General features: G+C 40.5%; 1 non-coding gene across 1 annotated transcript; it reads right to left on the reverse strand.

Annotated features, from left to right (window-relative positions):
* Window positions 1-11,288: 11,288 nt before the first annotated feature.
* LOC132646181 (small nucleolar RNA SNORA17) lies at window positions 11,289-11,419 on the reverse strand. The gene has a single exon (XR_009584305.1). It is a non-coding gene; the product is annotated as a small nucleolar RNA SNORA17 (small nucleolar RNA).
* Between the last annotated feature and the right edge of the window lie 11,868 nt (window positions 11,420-23,287).

The raw sequence follows: 23,287 nt of genomic DNA on the forward strand, positions 1-23,287 counted from the left end.
GCTATTCCATCAAGTTAGAGTAAATGACATTATTAAGCTGTACTGGAAGCATAAAAATATGCTCCTTAAACACCGTGCTTTGTAGCATTTTATTTTATTAAAATCTATTCAATAGAAACCTCTCACAATTTACTTTTTCTTTCTCATAAAACAAGACAAAAATTTTTCTAGGCCTTTAAATAAAGGCCAATAGAGAAATTAATCATAATTGCCACAGCGAGGTCAAAGTTGCTTTGTTCAGCACTTAATTGACTATTATTTGCTATATTGTCAACTCTTAAAGTTGTAGTGAAAGGAGGATGAAGAGGTAAGAAAAAGGAGGAACAAGAATCTAAGAAAGCTTATACTCTGGCAATTTTCAAAACGGTTAAAGGGTTAGGGAAATAATTTGTCAAACGTTGTTAATTGCTCTACTGTGGAATCTCCAGCTGTTTCCATGGAGATTTGCACATGTGCACACGCACACACTGAGGTGGAGTATTTCATACCTGTGCACAGATCCACACTGTCACTCTGTTGAATGCAAATAGAATTCCACGGGAGTCCTATTGCCATTTCTGTCGGGACTCTGTAAAAAGAACAACATGTGACTGTAAGCTCTAGTGAGTCGTTTAAGAATACCATATTTCACAGGACTCAGATTTTAAAATTAAGTATGTACGTATGCATGTGTGACATTCTGAGTAATGTTTTATTCAAATACCCTAATCATCGAGAGGCCTCCATGTGTGGGTCAGGTGCGGATTTCAGTGGCTCTCCTTGCAGGCACTTGCTAGCTGACCAAAAAGATGCCAAGTAGGTGCCGACGAGCCACTGTGGCTGCTAGCTCTGTTATTTTGTGAGATGACTCCAGGAGATACTCCTTCCTGGCAGCTTTGGCAGACACTCAGGCAGGAAGCCCCTGATTCACAAAGCATTTTCAAATTATCAAGTCCACAGGAGCATGAAGCATTTTAACGAAATGATGGAGGTTTTGAAAACGCATAGCTGTTCTTGCGGGTTGCCATTCTGAGCTGGCAAGAACACTCTGGTAAACTATTTTCCTCCACAAAGACTTCTGGTGTGCAGGAATCTGGATGAAGAGAAAGTCAAGCTGCACATGGGAATCCCTGGTCTGGTGACATCAGCCCAAGACTGAGCCAATGATCTTTCTGATAGAGTCTGAGAACCTTGGTAATATTTTAACCAATGGTTATTGCAGATAACCATTTGCATGCAATTTATTGGAAGGTCAGTAATGTAATGCTTTTCATTTGGAGACTTAATTTTATTTTCTATAATGTTAAGGCCTCCTGAATATATCAGTGAAAGTCAGCAAAGAGAAGATAGGTGAAGGCTTATCATAAAGAACTGAAGTAAGCTGATAAATTAAAGATTTTATTAATGAGCTCTCTCCCACTCCTCATTATCTCTCATCACTCATTTTAGAGCCTACACTATATTTTGGTACAAAGTTTTTAAGGATGTTTAACAGATATTAAGTACACATGCCACCAAATCACCGCCCCATAACTAATGTGCTAAGTGTTGGCACCAGCAAATCCAGGACTGGGCAGTGATCCCACCCACTTTACAATCCAGCTTCCTATATCTTCGTCAGTTTAGACGAGGAAACCATTCCTCTCTTCAGCTTCATCACAGTCCTTGTCATGATCAGTATAAATTATCCTAATTTAAATACAACCTACTAAAGTACTTACATTAATAATATGTTATATTAACCAAGCAGCTTTGTAATCTTGAGATGAAGTCTACATGATGATGGGGAATGAATCTCCAAATCCTCTGCCTACGCCTGCTGGAGCGCTCAAACATCCACGTGAGTAGTCAGGACTGTGCTCTACCGGTCTCTCCAGGAGCTGGCAACATCCTAGAACATGGAACCTCCTATGGCTGAACTTGGAAAATCTCAACTGTGCAGTGGACTATTCAGAGAGTGTTGAGGGGAGAGATATTGTTATCTCTCTATCTCTATACATTATAGAGATGCACGGTGTATAATATCAGACAATTGAATGTGAGATATCCCATACCACTGAGCCGATTGAGATTTTCTACCAAAAGTTTAGTAACTCTTAGCCTTTGAGGAGACACCCAAGTGCTCTCTTTAGCAACTTGCAAAGAAAGGGCTGGAGATATAGTACTTTGTACATTCAATGTTTGCTACAACTTTTTGCTAACTTTACAAAATAAATCTGTCTTTTTCTCTGCCCTAAAGTCTAAAAGGATTCCAAATGAGGGTCTGCAAGATGACTCTGTGAGCAAAAGCCATACAAGCATGACAGCTTGAGTTCCATCTCCAGAACAAATAGTAAAAGGAGTTCCAGAAAGTTTTTCTGTGACCTCTTGTAAACATGCACCTGCACACACATACACATACACGCATGTGTATGCACACATGTACACACACATGTTTGTCCTTCTATTACTATTTTAATTCATTTACATATGTCCTCAACATTTATCTGTGTTGGCGAATGCATTGAAATTTCCTTCCTTTTACAGTGCTAAACTATGTTCCTTATCTGTGCATATCGCACTTAATCCACTATCTGCCAGTACATGCTTGTGTTGACTCACACTATGCCTTGACTGTAAATATGGGTGGCTATTCAGATACCTCTTCCAGATCCTGTTTCCAGGTTTTTTCCTATATTCATTATCTTTTAATTATTTTTATTTTTAATAATTACAGTTTGTTCACTTTGTATCCCCCAAGTAGCTTCCTCCCTACTCCCCTCTCAATCCTCCTTCCCTCCCTCTTATCTACTCGTATATATGGTAATAAATGATAATAATAAGGTATATGATCCACTTGGACTTTAGTTTTGTGCAGGGTGATAAGTATGGATCTATTGGCATTTTTCTACATGTAGACATCCAGTTGGACCAGCACCATTTGTTGAAGATGCTATCTTTTTTCCATTGTATGGCTTTGGCATCTTTGTCAAAAATCAGGTGTCCATAAGTGTGTGGGTTTATTTCTGAGTCTTCTGTTCGGTTCCATTAATCCACCACTCTGTTTCTATGCCAGTACCATGCAGTTCTTATTACTGTTGCTTCATCATATAGCTTGAGATCAGGGATGGAGATACCTCCAGAAGATCTTTTATTAGAGAGGATTGTTTTAGCAATTCTGGGTTTCTTGTTATTCTATATGAAGTTGAGAATTTTTCTTTCAATGTCTGTAAAGAATTGTGTTGGTAATAAGATAGAAAATGCATTGAATCAGTAGATGGCTTTTGGTAAGATGGCAATTTTTATTATGTTAATCCTGCCAAGCCATGAGCATGGGAGATCTTTCCATCTTCTCATATCTTCTTCTAATTCTTTCTCAGAGACTGGAAGGTTTTTTTATACAAGTTTTTTACTTGCTTGGTTAGGGTCACATCACAGTACTTTATGTCTTTTGTGGCTTTTGTGAAGGGTGTTGTTTCCTTAATTTCTTTCTCAGACCATTTGTGTTTTGTATACTAGGAGGGCTTCTGATTTTTTTTTGAGTTAATTTTGTTTCCAGCCACTTTGCTGAAGGTTTTTATCAGCTGTAGGAGTTCCCTGTAGAATTTTTGGGGTCACTCAAGTATACTATCATATCATCTTCAAATAGTGATACTTTCACTTCTTCCTTTCCAAACTGAATTCCATTGATTTCCTTTCATTGTCTTCTTACTCTAGCAAGGACTTCAAGAACTGTCTTGAAGAGATATGAAGAGAGTGGGCAGCCTTGCCTTGTCCCTGATTTCAGTAGGATTGCTTTAAGTTTCTCTCCATTTAGCTTGATGTTGGCTATAGGCTTGCTGTATATTGCCTTTACTATTTTTAGGTATGTACCTTGTATCCCTGATCTCTCCAAGACTTTAAACATGAAAGGATGTTGGATTTTGTCAAATGCTTTTTCAGTATCTAAGGAGATAATCATGTGTTTTGTTTTTTTGTTTTTTGTTTTTGTTTTTGTTTTCTCTCTTGTTTATATGATGGATCACGTTGATGGATTTCTATATATTGAACCACCCCTGCATACCTGGGATGAAGCCTATTTGGTCATAGTAGATGATATCTTTGATGTGTTCTTGGATTCTGTTTCCTGAAATTCTCTTTCTTTGTTGGGTCTTTGTGAGGTTTAGGGATCAAGGTGACTGTGGCCTCTTAGAATGAGTTTGGTAGTGTTCCTTTTGTTACTATTTTGTGGAATAGTTTGAAGAGAATTGCAGTTAGCTCTTCTTTGAAGGTCTGATAGAATTCTGCACTGAAACCATCTGTCCCTTAGCTTTTTTTGGATGGGAGACTTTTGATGATATCTTCTATTTCCTTAGGGGATATAGGACTATTTAATTGATTTACCTGGTCTTCCTTCAGCTTTGGTAAGTGGAATCAATCAAGAAAATTGTCGGGCTGGAGAGATGGCTCAGAGTTTAAGAACACTGACTGTTCTTCCAGAGGTCCTGAGTTTAATTCCCAGCAACCACATGGTGGCTCACAACCATCTGTAATGAGATCTGGTGCCCTCTTCTGGCATGTGGGCATACATGCAGGCAGAATTCTGTATAAATAAATAATAAAAGAATAAATTAAAAAAAACACCTTGGTGAGTGGCTTAAAAAAAAAAGAAAATTGTCAGTTTCATCTAGATTTTCAAATTTTGTGGCATATAGACTTTTGAAGTAAGTCCTAACAATTGTTGGGATTTTCTCAGTATCTGTTGTTATGTCCCCCTTTTCATTTCTGATTTTGTTAATTTGGATAGTGTCTCTGTCTTTTCGTTAGTTTGGCTAAGCGTTTGTTGCTTTTCTCAAAGAACCAGCTCTTGATTTCATTGATTCTTTGAAATGTTTTATTTGTTTCTAATTTATTGATTTCAGCCCTGAGTTTGATTATTTCAATCCATCTACTCGTCTTTGGTGTATCTGCTTCTCTTTTCTCTAGGGCTTTTAGGTGAGCCATTAAGTTGCTTGGATGAGACGTTTCAAATTTCTTCCTGAAGGCACTTAGTGCTATGAACTTTCCTCTAGGCACTGCTTTCACCATGTCCCATAAGTTTGGGTATGTTGTGCCTTCATTATCATTGAATTCTAGAAAATCTTTAATTTCTTTCTTTATTTCTTCCCTGAATCACCTGTCATTGAGTAGCGAGTTGCTCAGTTTCCATGTGTGTGTAGGCTTTTTGCTATTTCTGTTATTGTTGAGGTCCAGTATTAGTCCGTGGAGATCAGATTACAAGGGATTATTTCAATCTTCTTGTATCTGTTGAAGTTTGCTTTGTAACCAACTATATGGTCTATTTTGAAGAATATTCCATGAAGTGCTGAGAAGAAGGTAAATTCTTTTGTGTTTGGGTCAAAGGTTCTGTAGATGTCTGGGAGGTCCATTTGATTCATGACCTCTGTCAGAGTTATTGTTTCTTTGTTTAATTTCTGTTTTGTTGACCTGTCTTTTGTTGAGATTTGGGTGTTGAAGTCTCCCACTATTAATGTGTAGGGATCTATGTGTAGTTTAAGTTTTATTAATGTTTATTTTACAAATGTTGGTGCCCTTGTTTTGGGAGCATAGATGTTCAGGATTGTGATGTCTTCTTGGTGGAATTTTCCCTTGATGAGTATGAAGTGTCCTTCCCCACCTCTTTTGATTAATTTTACTTGAAAATCTAGTTTATTAGATATTAGAATGGCTACTCCTGCTTGCTTCCTGGGTCCATTTGTTTGAAAAACTGTCTTCCAACCCATAACTGTCAGATAATATCTATCTTTGTGACTTAGGTGTGTTTCTTGTATGCAACAGATTGTTGGGTCTTGTTTATGCATCCGTTCTGTTAGTCTGTGTCTTTTTATTAGAAAATTGAATCCATTGATGTTGAGAGATTAATGACCAGTGGCTGTTAGATCCTTTGATATTGATGTTGGCTGTGTTAGTGTGTATGTGTGCTTGGCTTCTTTTTGTTTTGCTGTAGAGAGATTATTTATTTCCTGTGTTTGCTTGAAAGTAGTTTTCTTGGGTTGTATTTTTCCTTCTAGTGTCTTCTGTAACACTGGATTTGTGTGTAGGTATTGTTGAAATTTATTTTTGTCATTGAATATCTTGTTTTCTCCTTCTATGAGGACTGAGAGTTTTGCTGGGTATAGTAGCCTGGGCTGAGATCTGTGTTCTCTTATGGTCTGCATGATATCTGTCCAGGCCCTTCTGGATTTCATAGTCTCTGTTGAGTTGATAAGTCAGGTGTGATTCTGATGGGTTTGCCATTATATGTTACTTGGCCTTTTTCCCTTGCAGCTTTTAGTATTTTTTCTTTGTTCTGTATACTGACTGTTTTGAGCATTACGTAGCGGGAGGATTTTCTTTTCTGGTCTAATTTATTAGGTGTTCTGTAGGATTCTTGTATGGTTATAGGCCTCTCCTTTAAGTTGGGGAAATTTTTTTCTGTTATTTTTTTGAAAATATTTTCTGGGCCTTGGAAACGGGAATCTTCTTTTTCTTCCATTCCTATTATCCTTGTTTTGTCTTTTCATGTTGTCTTGGATTTCTTGGATGGTTTGTGTCAGGAATTTTTTAGATTTAACATTTTTTTTATGGATACATCGATTTCTTCCATTGTATCTTCCACACCTAAGATTCTTTCTTCCATCTCTTGTAGTCTGTTGGTTTTGCTTACTCCTGTAGTTCCTGTTTTCTTTCCTAAGTTCTCCCTCTCCATGATTTCCTCTGTTTGTGTTTTCTTTAATTTTTCTAATTCTTATCTTCAGATCTTGAACTGTTTTGTTGATATCCTTCAGCTGTCTGACTGTATTTTCCTGTTTTTCCTTCAATTCCTTCACCTGTTTGTTTGAACATTCCTCTGTTTCTTTTATTTCTTTCAGTAATTTAATCATTTCCTCTCTGAAAGCCACATACTGTTTGGTTGCATCTTCCTGTATTTCTTTACTGATGGCCATAAACTGTTTGATTTTATCTTCCTCTAATTCTTTATGTATTTTGTTTCCTCCATTAACCTCTTCATAAGTATAGATGTAAGGTCATCTTCTTGAATTTCACTAATGTTTGGGTGTCCAGGGCTACTTGCCTCTGGATACCTGGGTTCTGGTGATGCCATACTGCTTTGACTTTTGTTGGTTGTGCTTTTATGCTTGCCTATACCCATCTGTCTGTCTCAGGTGTTTCTGTTAATTTCTGGTATCTGCTGGAGTCCTGGGGTGGGAGAATCCTCTTATCAGGGTTCTGAAGGAGATCTCTCCAGCTTTTTGAGTATGGTCAGCTGAATGGTGGTGCCTCTCAGAAACTGTCACAGTTCACCTCAGGCAAATGAACCTCTGTGGTTACTGTGGTGTTGAGGAAGGCTCCCTTCTCATCAGGAGAAGTCCTGGAGACAGCTGTCCTGCTGCTGGGTTTCTTGCTTTGAATTTAGTGAGCTGCAGCTGCTGCTCTTAAGCTGTACTTGCTGGGCACAGCCCTACTGAAGAAATATGGAGTCCCGTGGTTTCGTCAATTTAGCTAGAGATAACTGGTTGCACCTTGGAGCAGTATCTGAGGGCTGCTCCAATGACTCTCAGGCTTTTGTAGGTCTGAGGTTGGAGCTGTATGCCCCAGTGCCCTAGCTGTAATCAGTGGCAGATGAGCACAGCACTCGTGTGTGCAGGAGAAGGCCAGAGCTTAATGCCTGTGGGAACCCAGAAACTTTTCTGGAGCTGGGTGTCCTGAGGGTTGGAACCGATGTTTTCCCTGAGTTTGTGGTGTTTGGGGGTCTGCAGGTCCTTCTGGGATGGAGAGTAGAGCAAGCAGGCACAGGCGCGTGTCTTTGCCTTTCTGGTGACTGGGCGCCTGGGTGCCTGGGCACCTGGGTGCTTGCAGCAACACGGCGACTTTTCCCAAGAACTGTTTTGAGGAGATGCAGGGAGTGTCAGCTGAGTGCTCCGAGGTCAGATCTGCTATTCCTCTCACAGTGGGCTTCCACCCGGCAGAGAACCTCAGTCTCTGGTGCCCTGGGGCCCTCAGTTCTGTCTGTAATGGTGAGTAGTCGGGCGTGCAGGCAGGACTCTGTGCTGGTGGTTAAGCACCCCACCATTGGGCTGGCGCCTGGGTGCCCGACAGACCCAGGTCTTTTTCCAGGGATTGTCTGGGTGACCTAAGGTTGGTCCAGATCATTTCCTGTACCTTGGGGTTTTCTCTTACTGGAAATCCCAGTTTCTGGTGTTGAGGGGCTCACAAGTCAGTCTACAATTCAGTCTGGGACAGTGATCAGAGCATGCTGGCTGTGTATGGCTCTGGGCTGGCCAATGAGCTCCTGGCGGGACCCGGGAACTGTTTAGCTGGGTGATATGAAGCTGATTGATTCCCATACCATGGAGTTTCCTCTCAACTGGGAAACACAATCGCTGGTGTTTTAGGGGCCAGAGTTCCGTCTGCTGGTCACTGTGTAGATCCTGCAGTGCCACTGGTCATAAAAAGTGTCCTCCTTGCACCGCCATCTTGGATCTCCTCTTCAGGTTATTTTTAACATGTGCCAAGAAGTTGAATTGTTGGATCATTCGAGTTACTTTGAGACACTCAGGGGCTGGAAAGATGCTTCAGTGGATTAAAGGGGCTTGATGAGAATGGAGCCCAATGACCTCAGTTTGCTCTCTATAACCCATGTAAAGTCAGAAAGAAAGTACCAGATCCACAAACCTGCCTGGTAAACTGCATTATATTAGGTTTTATAGAATAAATAATAATAATAATAATACAGAAAAATTTTTCTTAGCTCAAACTTCTGACTCTTTACGTTTCAGACTTTGGTGTCTCCTTGCCCGCTGGGAAGAATACCTCTGAATATTCATGTACCTAAATGTTTATCTGCTACAGAGCTGCATAGGTTGCACAGAAGGTTACTGTGGGTCGCTGAAGTGCTTTTCTACACCTCACTGGATGGACAGCAGCCACAACATATGTACTCGCGGAAATGACAGTAATTGTGTAAAGTGATCACTAAGGCCACGCGTGCTCTGTTTGTCTTCCCTAGAGTGTGTGGATCACAGCTTCACCGCTTTTCGGGGAACACTGTGTCTATGAGCTGTGGAGACTGTCTCACCTCCACTGTAAGTTGGCCTGGGCTTACATGAAAGCATGTTCTCTGTTTCATTCCTCAGTTTTTAGAGTCCCACACCTAGCTTGTCTTTTCTTTATAAGTCCATATCATCTCTATGTGTTTTCTCAAAGTGAGGGCAAGGAGGCAGAGAAAAGATCAGCCAAGTGTTGCAAGAGCCTTTTTCGGTGTGCTTGTTCTATGCTCGGTTTTGTGTTTAGTTGTTCTATTCTCTATCAGATTAATATTGTCAATTTTTAACAATGGGTAGACTTTCAAAGTGACCTTCAGAAGAGAAAATCAACTCTTGTGTAAAGTCTATTGCATAACTCCATGACCTGCTTCTTGCTACATCACTGAGCATCATGCCACTGGCAATGACTGGCCTGCATTTCAGCTAGCTGACTTTGTGTGATAGACACAGGGATTGTATGCAAATGTATATAACACAATTAAAAACAATGTACAAAGTCTAAAAGAAGATGCGTGCTTATCAAAAGGTTCAGCCTGCATGAGTTCATACCATTGGAAGCAACATTAGATAATGAGGAAAATTACTACCAGGTACTCAGTGTGTACTTTACAGCTTGAACGTTCTCCACTGGGTCATGGAAGGACAGTTTCAGTGACAATATAATCGTGTGTGGTCTTTAAGGGAAGTCAAACATGCCCCATTCTTGCTGTCTTTTTGTCATTTCTCTTTTTTTAACTTTTGATTGGTTCTTTGTAGATTTTATATCATGCACTCCAATCCCACTCATCTTCCTATTGCCATACTTTTTTGGACCCAAAATCATTTGAATAACGACACAGAGGCTTATTAGCTTTAATTATAGCTCAGACCTTAGCTTAGGCTATCTCAGCATCTAACTTAATTAACTCAGATATCTGAGTCCACATACAATGTGGCTGGTTACCTGTCTCTGTCTGTCTGTCTGTCTGTCTGTCTCTGGGTATGTATGACCTCCTTTGTGTCCCACTCTCCAATCTTTCTGTCTCTCAATTCTTCTCACAGAGTCCCTCTCTCTGCCCAGAAGTTCCACCCTTCCTCTCTAGCCTAGATATTGTTCATCCGTTCTTTATTATCCTAGTCAGTGAATGAAGAAGATGTGTGTTTACAAATCTGGACAGTCCTCAGCATCTATGCATACAAAATTAACAGTTAAGTAACACAGAGACACCTTTACGTAGTGCACAAAAGATAACCCCAGCATTCCCCCTCCCTTTGTGCTTGACCTCCACCTTTGGAACCTCCCCCACAGAGACGAAAATCTTGTGGAAACTCTAGTGTGTCACATTGCGTCCCACAGTATACCTTTGTTCACACTTCTTTGCTTGAAATGAAGTACAATTTATTGCAATGAGTGGTTGGTCTGGTACAAGGCCTCTGGCTTCTGCTATTCCATCAGTACTGTAAGCTCAGCTGGACTCCTCTCAACCATCCTGTTGTTGCCCCTTGTCTTTGAGATCCTGTAGTGTTTTGGATATGTAGAATCAACCACTCCATGCACTCCAGCAGTTTATAAATGGGGTAGATCTTGGGGTGGGCCAACCAAAGCCCCAGATCTGTGCCAGACAGGCATGTGAGCTGGTCAGCCCCTGGCTCTTCTGCTCTCACACCCTTGAGCAGCTCAAATGCAACTCCTTAGTTTGTGCAGACCACTCCCCTAAAGGGGTGGGGCAGGTTCTGTACAACCCTCAGACATCGACATGTCTCCAGACAACAGCCCAGACCATGACATCTGCCTGGCCTTCAGTGGTTATAGACTCGTGCTGCTGCAGAGCCACGAACACAGACATAACCCAGTTGCAGCACAGGCCAGGACCCCACCATGGTCCTAGGTGGCTACTCATGGAGTTATGCAATTAATGGCTACTCACATCAGGCTGCTCCTCACTCCCTCGAATCTCCAGTTCTGACTCTATTTGTTGTGCCCACATCTTTCTGTTTCTCTTTCACCACTTGCTCCTCTTAGTGGTCCCCTGGGTCTCTGAGTGTCTGAGGTCATCTCCGTAATGGATAGCACCAAGCACGGTTCATTTGAGGCTCACTCCTCACCCCGCCCACCCTAGCAGCCCCTTGCAAGGGTCATCTGTCTTGGGCTTACTCCCACCTAGGGCCAGCAGTCCCACGTAGGGTTCTTCTAGTCTCTGATTGCTCCCTGTGCTGGGAGCCCTGGGGCCTGCCTGACACTTGCCTGGTGGTCATCGCAGGCTGGCCCCCCTTTTTTCCCCAGAGAATGATAGGTTACCAATCATTCAGATATTCACAGGTCAGAACCCTGGGCATAGACATAGCCTCTCTCCCCTCCACCACCCACCAGTACATGTGTGACACCGCCGCCACACCTGCAAGGCCTCTGGGACACTGTCTTTTGTCATTTCTAATCAAAGACATGTCCATTGGCTTTGGTTATGTGCCATGCTGTTGGGTTCTCTGTTTTCGGTTCTCTTGTCTTGAGTGAAAATATTGTAGAGTCCACAGTCTAGCTGATGTAAGTTCCGATTCCATGTCTGAGACATATGCTGGTTGGACCTCCAGCTTTTTCAATTACAAATTAGGAATCATGCTGTCTCATTTTTTAGAAATCTGTTAAGACAAACTATACTTCCATACCTAAGGTCCTCAGAGTGCACAGTACATAATCACCTGTCCTTTATAATTCCATGATCTTGGTCATAATTCTGTGGGGTTTTTGTTTGTTTGTTTGTTTAGATTTAGTTTTAGTTTTTTTGTTTTGTTTTGTTTTTCTAGTTAGGACTTCTCTGTGTAGCCTTGTGTAGTAAGAAAGGGATTTTTCCTCCTGCCCTGGCTCCTAGAATAATGACTCATAAGACTCATTAAATATTATATGTTTACCTAGGCCATGTAGCTAGGCTCTTCTATGACTAGCTCATAACTTAAGATAACTCATTACAGTAATCTACATTCTGCCATGTGGGTAGTAACCTGAGCTCAGGCACCATGCATCCATCTTCCTCACATCTTTCATGGGAACCTCAGGTGCCTGGCTCCATACCAGAATCCCTTCTGCCTGCCAGATGTCTCTCTGATTTCCTGCCTCAGCCATAGGCCATGGATTTTTTGTTTTTTTAACTGACAGGTATTATATTTATACTCTACATATGAGATTCCTTCTACAGTCTTGGCTGTCCTGGAACTTACTCTGTAGACCAGGCTAACCTCAAAATCACAGAGATCTGCCTGTCTCTGTCTCCTGAATGCTGGGATTAAAGGTATGTGCCACCACCACCCAGCTGGTCATAATTCTTAAGTTCATATTAAGCATTACTAACATTGTTCTGTATCACATAGTACAGAGACAAACCTGTATGTACTTCTTCCTAATGCTGTGTAAATGCTGCTTTTCTAAGAGGAAGAGGTCTAGGGAATAGAAGCATCAAAATGATCATTAAATATAGACAAGGAATGAAAATGAGTTAGGTATGGAGAGAACAGTAGGGTCAGCAACATTTCTAGGCCCCAGAGATAACTTTCACAGACCTGAGCTCAGTCAAGACCTGATGTGATCCTCTGCTTTAGGTCTCCAGACTGCTTTATTTTTTTCTCGTATTCCCTCAAACTTCCAAACTTTAAGTTTCTGGTGACCCTTCCCTGATGTTTACCTCAAAACTTTTACTCATGTACATTGACCATGCTGAAATTCTCCCTGTGGCCTCTCCTTGAGAACTATGCTTTGAGGTACTGCTAAAACATATTTCTTGCATTAAGTATCCATGGCATTTATGTGAATAAATAGGCTGAATGCATTCTCAACTTCTACCTCATTTGAATAAGAGAATATATGCTTTTCTTGTTTTCCATTTTGGACTCTCAGAGAGATCTCAAAGGTTTCTGGTTTAAAAATGAATATTGGTTATCTGTAATTAACTTTGGTCAGGTTCCTTGCAAACATCTCCTGTCTATCTATACTGATCCTCAACTAACCAATACAGTTGGCAACTTCTTAGAATGTCAGTTGTTAGTAGGAGGGACCATCCATGCCTTACTCTAACAAGGTGGAATACCTAATCACACTGATTTGAGCTCTAAATAATTTTAATCAATGTGCATTCCAGAGTTTATCCTTTTTATAGGTGGAACGTTTTCTTTAAAAAATGTATATGCTGTAGTCCTAGTGGATGTGACCTTCTTTAGGAATAGCATTGTTGCATGGGGAATAAATTAAGTAGTGAGGGCCCTGAATCCAGCATGACTGGTGTTCTTATAAAACGAAGAAATTTAGATGCACATATTAAACCCAGAAGAACACCACGTGAAGAGAAGGGTGGGATCAGGCGATGCTTCACAAACCAAGGGGTGTCATATTCTAACAATGTTTCTGAGGAGAAGGCTGGACCTGTCCCCTGGGGGGACTGAATGGGAGTAGCCCAAACACATGTTTACCTTGGCCTTCTCATCTCCAGGGCTATGAAACAATGAACTGCTCCTGTTGATGTTAGCCATTCAGGTTGTGCTGGTTTGTTATCATAACCCCAAAGAGAGAAGAGCATCAAGGCCAAAATCAATGTGAATCTTCAACTTCCTGTGAAATCTCGCTTTGACTATAAGGAAACTGCCAAGGCCTGTGCTGTCATTGGGTGTATTTTGGCTCCTGCTGTGAAGGAATGTGGTCTATGGCAGCCCACGGCAGCTGCTAGGAGGTACTGGAGCATGGTATGTGCTTAGAGCTAACTCAGTGTCTATTGTGATTCTAGAATATCAAGAGTAATGAGAAAGGTGCTTCCACTTAGACCTGTGTCATCTAGCAACAGAGTGAAATCAGCACAGGGCTGGCCTCTTTAGGAGCTCCACAGAACTCACAGCCATGGTCAGTCCAGAGGGAAGACTGTGACAGGGTCTCATTCATCTTTCCCAGACGTGTGAACGTTGCAGCCCACACAGGTCAGATTTAAGCAGGTCTGGAATTCGTAAATTTGTTCTTGTCCCACTGTCACTCCATATCCTCTAAAATTGTTTCTTTTCTTAAAAAAAGAAAAAAAATCCAGGACCTCAGAAAAGGATAGTGGCTTCAATAGCTCAGAGAATGTGACTTCATAATTAAGCCATGTGACTGGAATAAGTTCTAGCAGACTCTCAGGTCCATCCCACCATCCCTAAGCCTATTCTGAGAGAACCTTAGAGAGAAAGGTATGCCTTTTGTTTCTTTCTAGACTTCTTGATAGTTTAAACTACAAAGAAAAAGGGAAAGAGGTAAAGATTAAAGAAATACATTATTATTAAAAAGTCTATATTTGCTCCAAATGCTGCATAGTGCTTTTCATAGCAGTTATTGCATTGGGCCTCTCAGAAACCCTTGGAAACAGCTCTTCCTTTTACAAATCAAGAAATAGTAATTCATTTTTTGAACACCAACACTCAGAAGGAACTGGCTGAAGTTCATACCTCTAGTATTTAATTGAAGAACCTCACATTCAGATCATGTATAATTCCCACCAAGATGTGCTGACAAGAGACAATGGGAAAGAGGAAGAAGAAATAAAAAAGGAGAGAAATGAAAGAAGTCCTGTAAGTCAACATTCTGTTATAACAGAATACCTGAGGGGGGAAAACCTTAGGAAAAGGAAAGTTTATTTTGGCTCATGGTCCAAGAAGGTTAGTGCATGGCCAGTTGGACTGGTTTCTATGTACCCTGTCATAACTCCTCTTGGCCTCACAAGGTCGTCTGCACATATAAAAGAGCCATGCTATGTCACTGGGCTTTAAGTCTTTTTATTTGTTTATTTTTCTGGGAGGATCTCACTATGTAACCAAGCTGGCCACAAACATGCCATTCTCTCCTGCCTCTGCCTCCTGAGGAGTAAGATTCTGCACTGTCAGGCCGTCTTACTCAGTTCCTGTGACTGTAACACTCTTAGCATCCGGTTCTCCTTCCATGTTGCATCACAGCCCACTCTCAAGCTTCCCTCCAGCCTCTTATCTCTTTTGTTCTATCCCCTGATTCTCCAATGAATTGTCTTTATTCTCGCTCTGAAGCCAGAGCTAGATGAAGTCTTCCTGTTCACTTTCAACCGTCGGTGTATCTATCGCTCTGTACTTTCTAATGGGTGAGTCTGTCAAAAATTACAACATCGCTTAATTCAGTGTACATCAGTTTTAAAGCAAGCTACCTTTTCATAAGGTGTGCTCCTTAGGACCAGTGTTTTATTAAACTAGTTCTTCATTTGGCTACTTTTCTTTTTACTAAATCACCTGATAATTAGATAGTGGAAGAGGAAAGTAAATATCATTGATTCTAAGCAATACTATATATCCATATTTTCAGGGCTGCCTCTCTTCCAGGCTTATCATTTTTCAGTTCAGGCAACATTGATTCCTGGTAAAAGTTCTGTCAAAACTTTCCATCAGTTGTTAATGGAAAGAAATAGCTTTCTACTTCTGATAACTCTCATCCATCTGTACTCAACAAAAGAAGTAGCAGGATGGATCATTCAATTGCATCACTTGCCATGTGTTAAGGCCTTCTGTTCATTACCTGCATTGATCTTCATAACCTTAGGATGTAGATATTGTAACTTTAATTGTAGAGAAGAAAGATGTACAGAAAAAAACAAGTGGAATGGTTTATCCTGTGGGTTCCCTAATAAGGAAAGCAGGAGAAGATATGTGTAGGAGGCCTAGGTCCAGGCTATGCATGGTCCTTGATTGGTGTTTCAGTCTCCACAAGCCTCTCTAGGCCTTAATTAGTTGAGTCTGTTGGCCTTCTTGTGGAGCTTCTGTCCCCAAGTGTGCAGGCAAATGGATGGAATTAGAAAATATCATCCTAAGTGAGGGAACCCAGGCACAGAAAGACACACATGGTATGCACTCACTTGTAAGCAGATTTTAGCTAAATAGTACAGGATAACCATGCAACAATTTACAGACCCAAACTAAGTAACAAGGAGGATCCAAGGGAAGATGCTTAAATCTCTTTTAGAAAAGGAAATAGAATAGACAGTGGAAGTGACTAAAGAGAGAGAGGAATGCAGATGAAAATGAGGGTAGGGATCAGATGTGGAATTGGGGAAGGGGGCAGGAGGACAGAAGGCTTGCAGGGAGAAGAGAGACCTTGGGCAGGGGCATCTCTGAGACAAGGTGAATCCATACAACAGGGCAGGCTCCTGGAAGGATATGGGGATGACTCTAGCTGAGACTCCTAGTAGCAAGGGACATGGAGACTGAACAGGCCACCCTCTAACCAGACAAGATTCTAGTGGACAGAGCGGAACACCAACCCAACCACAAAAACTTTGACCCAAAATTTACCCTCCCTACAAGATGGACAAGGATAAAAATAAAGCAGAGATTGAGGGAATTTCTAACCAATTCGTGGCCCAGCCTGAGACCCACACCAAGGGAGATAGCCATCCCCTGACACAATTAAGAACACTCTGCTATGCCTGCAGACAGGTATGGCTGCATGGCTTTCATCTGAGAGGTTCCACCCAGCAGCAGCTACAAATAGATGCTGCGACTCATAGCCAAACATTAGGCAGAGCAGGAGAAGCCTTGTGGAAGGGGGTTGGGAATCAATTCAGCCACTTAATTAATAGAAAAGGATAATAGCAGATTGAATGAGCCATGGTTAATCTCATTCTTTTCTGAGTGTAGTGATGACCTGCTCCACTATATAGCTGAAACTTTTGGTTGTTGCGGTTCCTGGAATACAAATGTGTTACTCTAGCTATTTCCATAAAATGATCATGAAATTCAATTCCTCTTTCTCAAAATAAAATCCTTGGATCCAAACAAATACAACAGTTCTTTTTAATTGTTACATTAATACATTTTATAATATTTAATGCATTTTATAATATTTGGAGTTTTCTACCTAGAATATATACATATTTTGCCTTTTAGCTATAACTTTGAAGAATATGCAGCAATCAAATAAACTACCTGCAAAGATAAGTATTTTGAATACTACAGTGCTTTGAACTAATTAATTAATAACTAATAATTACTATTGGTTACCATCATTAACTAATAGTTAATAGGGCCTTTGTGCTAATTTCAAGAAAGAAGCATAACCAAGATTTATTTTTATTAAGATATTTATAGTTTCTATTGCCACTATTTTCATCACAGTTTCTGCTGGAATTACACAAACTCATCAATAATCAACTCAAAAGTAACTGGCCCTATGAATAACAAAATGATTTAGTTTCAAAGGAAAATCACCTCTAGTCTACCTTCAGGAAAGCTGGATTAAAGCAATTTCTAGTACCTCAGACATTTACTTAACTCACAGCATTCAGAGAAATGGAGCTATTTATTCTAAACTAAAGAGAGTCTAAAGTGTAGAGTTCATTGTCATAAGCCTGGATTTCTTTCCATGCATTGTGAGTTGGGTCTGGAATATCATCTAAAGATCCACATGTTAAAGGCAGTATTAGGAGTCTATAGACTCCTTTAGAGGTCGGGCCCAACTCAGGTTTTGTGGTGCCCAGGCAGCCACCTGTAGATCTCTGTGAATTCTAGGCCAACCTGATCTACTTAGAGTTCCAGAAAAGCCAGGGTCACATAGAGAGATCCTGTCTCAAAAATAAATAAATAAATAAATAAATAAATAAATAAATAAATAAATAAAAATAAAAATCCAACATTATGAAACAAACAAACAAACAAAACAAGAAAAAAAAAAAGAGGTAGGCCCCGGTAGAATGTCCTGATGAGGCCTGGAAACATGCCTGAAAGGCTGCTTCCTGCTCTCATTTGTTTCCTGGCTTCTGTGAAGTAAGTGTTCTCCATTGTAAGCTCCCAGTCATGTGTACACCACCTCACTAGAGGCTCCAAAGCAACAGGGAAAAAGATGGAAACAGTGACCCAAAAGAAATTCTTCCTTTCTACAAATTAAGTGTCATCTTTATCTTCATGATGGCAGACAGAATCTCTTTTCTCTCCCAAGTCTATGAGAGTATATGAAGAAAATATCTAAGCATAAAATACATGTCACAACCAAATATGCTCTGGGAAATTTCTTTTCTAAAGTGTGACTACAAAGTACAATAAAGATTCTCTCATCCACGGCATTCTTCAAAATTTAAAAGACAAATGCAAAACTACTTGGTAAAGTGTTTTTGAGGAAAATATGTTAAACAAATAAATTTTAATCCATAAATCTCTGCTCTGTATCCTAATGATATTTGTTCCTAATAAAGCTTTTTAGAAGTAATAACTAAGTGCCATGGTTTGAATAGACGTAGTAGAAACAGTGAAGAATATGATCCACTAATTCATTCACTTATATCCTATAACTTGTTCACTCACATTTACAAACCCTGGGAAACAATTGGCAGAGTAGTACAAAAAGTGAATAAGACAGCTGCCTCCACATGCCACCAATCTGGGAGGAGAGACAAGCAAAGAAGTCTGAAATTAGGACAGCACTGGGTGGGCTATGGGGCTAAGAACAGGAAGAAGCAAGGGAAAATGGAATTTGAACTCAACATTCCAATGCAATGCGCACTGATGAAACAGTCCCTCTTAATCCCGTTCCTTTACTCCTCCTGCTTCTAGTCACAAGACCGAGCAATACAAAAGAGTATAATGGTGTACACAAAAAGAGAAGACGATTGGGTGGTAGATGGTGGAGACCAAATATCATGAGGATATTGGTGACAGATGAATTTACTCTGAAGGCTGCAGTTACATCTTTTCAGAGTTTTAAAAGTGTAACTCAAATATATATAATCTCACTTCTATCACTGCTTCCAGTGTTTGCCCAGAACTGTCTCTCCATCCCCCTCCTTAAATTCTTTCTCCTTGCTAAAAACCCACCTCATCTATGACCTCTGTAGCCCATAAATCCCACAATGCAACTGTCCAGTACAAATAGCCCTCATCACATAATCTAATAACTCTGTCTGATTGTATGCTCAAAATTTTCTTACAGACTTATAAGCGGTCACATACCCTTAGAAGGTAGAAGCCATATTTGAGCCTCCATCCACATCTCCACAGAATCTAGTTGTGTTGTCAAGCATCTACAACCTACTTGGTGAATACAAACTAACAAATGAATAAACTACAGGGAAAGTGAAATGGTTGTTATTATTCTTTCTCAGAACAAATATTCTCCAGTATTTCCATCTTGATTTTCTGAATGCTTATTTTATAAAGAGATTTAAGTTTCAACAATAGATAGCTATAGCCTTCTTGGCAAATTTATGCTCAGATTAAAGCAGGAAGAAAAAACATAATAAGAAACCACAACACAATATTATTTTTCAATGATTTTCTAATTCTACTCATAACATGGATTATTTCTAAGATAATAGTTGAATTTCAAGATGAGAAAATCTCTTTAGTGTTTAATGTTGATCTTCTACACCTTACAATCCACCCATTCTAGCACTGTTCTCCAGGTTTTCAAATTTAATTTTATGTTAGCCTTGACATTTGAGAGGCTGATTTTGAAGGCCTCCCAAGTAGAAAATCCCATATCCTTTTCAGCTAATTATTTTGACCCTTACTGTAAATAGAGAATGGTTGATTACCATCAGTTATGACTAAATAATTTTTAATCATAATACTACTAAATAACCTAGATCTATCTTGCTAAGATGAATTATCACAGTTATTTTATCCTATGCTCACAGATCTCAATCCCTTATTTTTTAAGCTCTCTAAGTGCTTTTATATTGAATGGTATGTTTGTTACTTTAATATTTTTGGTTGTGTTCTTTTTCCTACTTTTTTCTTTTCTATCATACCACCCTCTTTCTTTGTTTGAGACAGGGTCTCATGTACGCTGGATATCACTCACTAAATAGTAAAGGGTAGCCTTGAACTCTTGATCCTCCTGTCTCTACCTTCTTAAGAATAGCTCAGAACACAAAGTTTTAAAACAGATTTGCCTGCTCCTTGATTACTTCTCCCTGGTCAGGTGACCTAGCAAGCCCACAGACTAAGAGGATCCAGGCTGCCCTGATAGGACCTGATAGGCTAGGGTCAGACAGTACAGGATGAGGAATATCAGTGGACTAGGGAAGTGGGATGGGGAGGAAGAAGGAAAGAGGGTGGGACTGGAAGAAGATGAAGGAGGGGGCTATAACGGGATACAAAGTGAATAAATTATAATAAAAAGATGAAGAGGAAGAGTAGAAAAAGGAGGAGGAGAAAAAGAAGAAGCGGAGGAGGAGGAGAAGAAAGACAGTGTGTGGCAAGCAACATAAAAAAGTGTAAAATGGCCTCACAGGTCCTAAATTCTTCTGTCCTATTCCTTCCTCTCACTATGCTGCTTTCCATCTCCTCATACAGGGCTATATTTCCAAGCTACTGAATATATCAACCCTAAAAATATTCACCAATCTGAAGCCATGGTTCTCAGTCTTCTTAATGCTCTGACAAAATAGTACAGTTCCTCGTGTTGTGGCAACTCCCAACCGTAGAGTTATTTTGATGCTACTTCTTACTGCAATTTTGACACTGTTATGAATCATAATGTAGCTACCTGTGCTTTCCAATGCTCTTGAGTGACACCTATGACAAGGTCATTTGACCCACAAAGGGGTTGCAACCCACAGTTTGAGAACCTGCAAGCGTAGGTCACTGAGCAACAGGTGCCTCTCAGTAGCCACTGCCAGCTCTAAGTGCTCGACCCTTCTTACAAAAATTCTGCTAATCTCCTTCCATTTGTCAATCTATCTATCTAACTTAATATCCAACCCCATCCTCTAATGGCTACACCAAGAAAACAAAATCCATGGGCCTACCCTTCTCTTAAACTGTTGGTACTTTGTCAAGAGCACTCTTCCTTCAAGTTGGCAAGTATTTAATAACCATCCTGGGCTTGGTCTTGGGTCCAGCAGTGTTTTCTAGGGTGCTTATAAACTGATTTTTTAGTAGATTGATGAGTATTTTCTGTAGAGTTTAATTTAAAACATGTTAAAGACAAAATAAAATCCACCAAGTCTTCTGAAAAACACCATGCTTTTCACAGTCTCAGTGGATGAGTCTGACAAGGTCATTTTCTTCAAGAATACTCCGGAGATTTTCCAAGTTTAAACGAAACCAAACTGTAATTCAGGACACCCTCTTGTGACTTCTCAAATGCACAATCATCCATCATTGTCTCTTTTTCCTTTTATTAAGTATAACATGATTACCAGTTTTACAATACTTCTCTTTCCTACCTCACTGCTTCAAATTACTGCCAATCCCTGGTCTTTGATTTTGTTATTGTTAATCATAAAAGTTTGACCCTTCCTCTGTGTTTCTTTATACATTCTTCCTTTTTATTTTTATGTTTTAATGATTACAAAGCAGTATCTATCATATCAAACTGGAAAAATCAGTAGCATGTTTGATGGAATTGATTGGTTTAAATAGTGGAAATTACTGAGATTGGTGGTCTTAATTGTAACCTTTAAGGATTATATCACTTTCATTACAAATGTACTTCTTCAAGGGAATCCAAGATGGTGGCACAGAGAGGACACTATGTCTGATGAGCAGGATAGCAGTGACTGCACAGTGACCGACATACCAAACTCTGGGCTCTACAACACCAGGAATTGTTTCCTAGGTAAGAGAAAATCTCACAGTGTGGGAAGCAATCGGGTCCTTTCTCAGGTCACTCAGGTAAGCCCTGGAAGAATTCCTGGGTCCTGGCAGGTGTGTGGCCAGCGCAGAGCCACAGATCTGGGTGCTCCAATCCCTATCTCAGATTGAACTGTGGGCCCCACAACACCAGAGACTGGAATTGCCAGTTGAGAGAAAACCACACCTTGAAGGAAGCAATTGGGACAGACCTCAGGTCACCCAGACAATCCCTGGAAAAGGTCCCAGGCTCCAGCAGGCACTCAGCCACCAGCCCAGAGACTCGCCTGTGAACCTGTCTCACCAACCTTGACAGAACTGTGGGCCCCAAAACACCAGAGACTGGGTTTCCCTATCAGAAGGAAACCCACAGTGAGGGTAACATCAAGTCTGACCTCAGGACACTCAGCTCCAGAGGAATTTCTGGGTTCCTGCAGGCTCCAGGCTCTAGCCTCCTGCCACATGCATGAGTGCTGTGCTCACCTGACATTGATTGATGCTTGGACAGTGGGGCTATAGAATCCTGGGATTCATGGGATCTGCCCCAGACACTGCTCCAAGGCGCAACCTGTTTCCCTAGACAAACTGACCAAACTTCTGGGCTCCCTGGTTCTTCAAGAGGGCTGTACCCAGCAAACACAGCAAGCAGCAGCAGATCACTAAATTCAGAGCAAGAAACCCAGCAGCAGGGCAGCTGTCTCCAAGACTTCTCCTGGTGAGAGGAGAGCCCCCCCTGACTACCAAAGACCACAGTTACCACATAGGTCCATATGCCTGAGGAGAGCTGTGGCAATTCCTGAGAAGCACCAACCACTCAGTGACCATACCCAAAAAGCTGAAGAGGCCTTGTTCAGCAACAACCATCTTCCTGCAAAGGGGAGTCTCCCCACCCCAGGAATCCAGCAGTCACCAGAAAATAACAGCTAACACCTGAGACTGCTAGATGAGTAGAAGCCAGTGTAAAAGCACAACCAACAAAAGCCAAAGCAATACAGCATCTCCAGAACCCAGTTATCCAGGGGCAAGTAGCCCCGGACACCCTAACAAAAGTGAAATTCAAAATGACCTTACATCTCTGATTATGAAGAGGATAATGGAGGAAACAAATGCTTAAAAAAATAGAGGAAGACAGAGTCAAACAGATTAGGGCCATTGTAAAGAAATACTGGAAAATGCAGCCATAGAGTTTGTGGCCTTCAGAGAGGAAATAATTAATCACTGAAAGAAATAAGAGGAATGTTCAAACAAACAGCTGAAGGAACTGAAGAAAAAACAGGAAAATACAGTCAAGTGAAGGATATCAACAAAACGGTTCAAAATCTAAAGATAGAATTGAAACATTAAAGGAAACACAAACAGAAGGAATCATGGAGAAGAAGAACTTATGAAAGAAAACAGTAACTACAGAAGTAAGGATAACCAACAGACTACAAGAGAGAGAAGAAATAATCTCAGGTGTGGAAGATACAATGGAAGAAATTGACATATCCATCAAAGAAAATGTTAAATCTAAAATATTCCTGACACAAACCATCCAAGAAATCCAAGACAATATGAAAAGACAAAACCTAAGAATAATGGGAATAGAGGAAAAAGAAGATTTCTGTCTCCAAAGCCCAGGAAATATTTTCAACAAAATCATGGAAGAAAATTTCCCCAATTTAAAGGAATATACAAGAGGCCCACAGAAC

Source organism: Meriones unguiculatus, chromosome 10 (genome assembly GCF_030254825.1).
Source record: "Meriones unguiculatus strain TT.TT164.6M chromosome 10, Bangor_MerUng_6.1, whole genome shotgun sequence".
Taxonomy (NCBI): Eukaryota; Metazoa; Chordata; class Mammalia; order Rodentia; family Muridae; genus Meriones; species Meriones unguiculatus.